Below are 4,908 nucleotides of genomic sequence, written 5' to 3'. Positions count from 1 at the left end.
ACTTGAATGTCAATTTGATTTTTTTTTGCTTTTAAGGCGAAATATAATTTCATTGAGGTCCATTCATTTTGTGAAGATCACGCAAGTACTCACTTTGGAAGTAAAAATGAAGCAACAGTGTTGCTAGTTTTCTTGTGTTAAGTACACACTTCCCAACGCTTTGGAATTCTGATCCCCAGAAAGAGGTGGGTCCATTCACTAGGAATGGCTGAAGCCAGGGTGGGTATATAAGATAAATGTTAGCATTTTCCTTTTTGTGGCCTGCGGTAGGTGTTGCTAATCATCGCCTTCCTGCCAAAACCACAGCAAAGATACCTCCTTGAGGCTTTGCTTCAGAAGGCAGAGATCAAGTGGTGAGCTCAGGGATGGGGTCAGGTCTCTTTGCCACCTCAACCCTGTTCTTTTGGAGAGTGTTCCCTCGATGTGGCTCTATCTGTTGACCACTGTTCTATATTCCACAATTTACTTTGCTGCAGTGGTTGTTTTCTTGTATGAGAATATGAATACTCATTACAGAGAATTATCCATCGCTCTGCCAGCCTCTGCTCACCCTTCTAATATACGTACGGAGTAAGGAGGGCTGACACCTCCTTCTTCTCTGCTTCCCAACTTGCTCCTGAAGAAGCGGAGCTCAGTGTGGGAGCAGTCTCGCCTAGAAAGCTTGCTTCAGTTTGTTTGATGGCACACATTACGTTACTGCTGTGTCTTAGCAACACCCAACAGTCTCGGGACACTGCCAGGCCATTGCTTTGGCCACAGCTGACACCTCGGATTCCTTGTGCTGCAGGCTCTGGACCTTTGGTCTCTTCACTTATAAAGAATCTGCAGCTGTGCAATTACCTGAATCTGTGTCTAAAGAGCCCGTGTGGGGTGAATGTTAGGCCACAAGGCAGTAAGGAGGTCCTAAAACAATGAAAACATTCTACCCGCATATCAGACTCTTGCACCTGGAGGCAACACCCTACTCCCTCCCTACTCCCTCATACCCGTGCTAAAAATAACCGTCGCAAAAACCCCCAGAGCAAAACTGCCCAGCAACCCTGCAAGTTATGAATTCCCCAATCACCAACCGCCTCATACCCTAACGCCCCCTCACCCCCCCTGCATGTAGTTTTTCGCCTTAAAAGCAGCCTGTAACAGCCTCAGGGGGTTCCTTCCCCTTGTGGCTGAGGAACCCTGACGCGCCAGCAATAAACCTGCCTCTTGCTTTTTGCATCGATTCGTGATTGTGAGTGGTCTTTGGGTAGGCGACCCCCGGGGTGGGCACAACAGTGAACAGTTTTAGGAGACAGGAATCTATCTGCTTGATCCTTTAGAAACTGCCCACTTGCTCTGAGAAGTATGTCTTAGAAAGTCATCAAAGTTCCCAAAGTTATTTCTAAAATCCTACCCCTTTAAATGTTTCTTCATTTTGGCCTTTTTTGTGACATGTTTTGCGTATACACATGCATATACTTCCACACAGACCGGGAGGTCCTGTAGGGCAGGGAGGGTTCTCCTCACCTCCATCTCTCTAGTGTAAGCACCAGTGTGTATTAATTAGTAGGTACCAGCACATACAGGAAAGCACTCCGGCTTCAGCATGAACTAGTTCCAGGGTCAAATCCCAGTATTAACACTTGCTGTTGGGGTCATGGTATGCGAATCAGCTAGGCCTTGTCTAATAAGGTGTATAAGTGATATGGCTTAAAAAATTAAATAGAATAGTCTTCTAATTTTGTGCATTTTAGCCCCTTGACAAACCAGCTGAACCGGACCACACCTACGGTGTGTCTTACACGGGTACATGTGAAATTTACTAAATGTAGAATATAAATGTCTTAACACAATAGCTAAGAGGGTGCCATGAAGGCTATGTTAACCAGTTTGATGAAAATATTTCAGATTGTATATAAAACCAGCACATTGTACTCCATGATTGCATTAATGAACACAGATGATTTAATAAAAAAGAAAAAGGTAGAAAAAAAATCCTTCCCCTGGACACTGTTCTCCCTGTACTAAGTGGATGAACAGGGCCTGTGGCTTCTTTGGTGTCCAGTACCTCTCCTGGCTTTGGGGGTGGACCACACCCACTGGCGTCCAGCTGAGATGGGATCCCATTTGTCTGGTGGCCTGGAGGAAAGTTGAGGATAGGTCTCAACTAAGACTGTAGTATAGTGGCCAACCAAATGGGGACACTGTCTTCTTCTTCTTCTTCTTTTTTTTTAAACTGATGTTTGTTTTCTGCCAACCTTATTTCCATCTTGTTTAAGAGCTTGTGGAAGAACAGCTTAAGACCACTCAGTGGTTGTTCCCATCCATTCAGTGGCCCGAGCAGTGGGAGCTGCAGACCAGCCTCCGTGGCAGGCTGGGCATGCCAGTCGTCAGTGGGAAGTCTGAGTAGGTACAGAGGGCACCTGCAGCCTTCTGACCAGGCTGCAGCTCAGGTTGCGGGGCAGTGCACTCACGAGCTGGAGCCGTCCATTCACCCTGAGATTCCTCTTTGCTCACAGCTTTCTCAGCGGCAGCCTGCGGTTCCTCTTCAATCTCTTCAGGATCTCTGTGGAAGCAGGGATCAGGCATGAACCCCCAGGGGTGTTCACAGGAGATGGTGCCCTGCATGTGGAGAACTTCCCAGAACTTTCCACACCACACCTACTGAGTGAGCTCTCTTGTTGTTGCGTGGGATGGCGATGTTCACATAATGCAGAGAAAATAACACAGAGTGACACTCTCCAAGTGACAGTCTCCAAGTGCTCTGTGACACAGAGCAGATGACGTAAGATGCCTCTGTGACAGGCTGGTGGTCAGTCAGCCCTGGGGTCAGTAACCACTAGAAGACGAGGCCCCTGGAAGGCTGCCTGGATCTGGTTAGTGAAGGTTCCGGGAGCAAAGCCACCAGCAATAGGAGCGGCTCCAGTGGCAGCAGCAAACTCCAGCACAGCTCGCTGGCCAGTGTTCCTGGGGGACACTACACTGACATCAGCAGGGTTTTCAATGACAATGATGTCCTGAGCTGCCAACAGAAGCCTCCCCCAGGCCCTCTGCAGATTTCTGATGTAGACGCCATCACTTTTCCTTTTGTAGATGTCCTGTTTCATTTGGAAGTCAAGCTTGGTGCCACCTAAGTGGGTTCCTGCTGCCAGGAATTTGAGAACATCCTCTTCCTTCATTTGCAGGACATCAAGGGCTCTGGATACTGTGGAAATTTCCCTTTGCATTATGATGGGAACCCAGAACCAGGCCATGGGCCCCCCTGAGCAGCACAGAAAGCAGGGACACTGTCTTCTAAAAGTAGGGGGCACATCTGCAGGCCCAGCGGCTTAACTAAAATCTTACACTTCAAGATCCACAAACACCTCCCAGCCATACTGCTCCTCTGACGGGGTCCTCACTGCTAAAACAGCTGGGAAGTGATTCAGTTCCATCCTTGGCTTCACAGAACCATGAGTACCAATCCACTGATGTTGGGTTCCTTAGAAGCAGAGCCTGAGACAGGGATTCCTGTGCCAGTTATCTGTGGAGAAGCGTAGTCAGGAGAAATCTGTCAGAGAGTAAAGGAAATGGGATAGGACAGAGAAGACGCTGAGCAAAGACATGGCTTTGGCTGAAGTCCAAGCAAAGTCTTTTCCCACTGGGAGCTCTGAAACATGCCTGGCCTTCTAAAGGCACCCACCCCGGGGAAAGGGACAGTGGGCTTCTTTGTTCTGCATCACATAGTCATTGGCTAGAGGCCGTTCTGAGAGAGAAGGCATAGCCTCTTAAATTATTCTAGATAAGGCTTCTCCTACTGGCTGGGTGAAATTTTCCAAAAAAGAGTGAGGTTGTGAGCATTAGTGGATGGCATTTACAAAGCCTGGAGCAGAGTTCACCTTGCCAGGAAGGAGGATCTGGGCAAAGACCAGCAGAATCCAGGATAGTGCTGAAAATCTCAAGACAAAACCTGCCTCCACCCCACAGTCTACCCCTTTCAACTCTAGGCATCATTTCTGCCAGTAGATAACTTCATAATTATGAATTTGTTTACTTATTAGATCAAAATTTTAGGCATTTTTCTACCTATTTCCTCTCCTGGTAAGTGAGGAATTGTGTTTCTTTCCCCTCTTTCTTCTATGTGATCTCTTGAAATTTTGAAGTGATTGCTCCATTGTCTTAGCTCCTTATGTTCCCGTTGGAAGGTTCAGAGTCATCCCGGTTCCCACACCTGTTCACATAAGTTCTTTTTCCCTACAGAAGCATTTAGCTTCTTCTCTTGCTCTGAATTTTGCAGTGATGTGTGCTTTTGTTTGGGAGTCGGAGCTTTTAACATTTTAACTCGTGTGCCTCATTCCAGGAAATCTTGCTTCCTCTGTTCTGTGGCGAGGTCCTCCCTCTATTTCCTCTGATCTCGCTGGAAACTCTTATTAGCAGGATGTGCAGCCTCCGGATTGATCTTCTAATTTTCTTGTCGTTCCTCTTCTATTGTTCATCGCTTATCTTTTTATTCTACTTTCAGGGGAATTTTCTTGCCTTTATTGTTAAGCCTTTATTTTGAATTTTTTTAAAAAAAAATTTGAGTCATCGCATTTTTAATTTCCAAGAACTCTCACTTGTTCTAAAATGTACTTTTTAATGAATGCGTTTTTCTTATTTTATGGATTATAACATCTCCTTTATTTCTCTGAGCATATTAATTACGGTTTCTTTGAAGTTCTTTTTTATGTTCTTTGCATTAATTCTGTGGCCTCTGTCTTCCTTGCTCCCGTCTCTCCTCTCAAGTAGGACGATTTTTCCAGTTTTTAGTGATTCTCAATTGTCTGTTCATACTGATGAAAAAAAGGGCTTAAAACCGAATGTGAGCTCTGAGGGTGCCGGAGGGCTCCACCGGGGGGTGGTGGGAGGGCCGGATGACGTGGGGGTCTCTGAGGGTGCCGGAGGGCTCCACCG

At 46.6% G+C, this 4,908-nt stretch overlaps 1 pseudogene; it reads right to left on the bottom strand.

The window, feature by feature from the left end:
* Positions 1–2,256: 2,256 nt before the first annotated feature.
* Positions 2,257–3,230, bottom strand: LOC100954625 (annotated as a pseudogene).
* Positions 3,231–4,908: the final 1,678 nt, after the last annotated feature.

This window comes from Otolemur garnettii, unplaced genomic scaffold, assembly GCF_000181295.1.
Source record: "Otolemur garnettii isolate 467f Iridium unplaced genomic scaffold, OtoGar3 scaffold00062, whole genome shotgun sequence".
Lineage (NCBI taxonomy): Eukaryota > Metazoa > Chordata > Mammalia > Primates > Galagidae > Otolemur > Otolemur garnettii.
The sequence above is the reverse complement of the archived record's forward strand: the minus strand, read 5'-3'. Positions and strand labels throughout refer to the sequence as shown.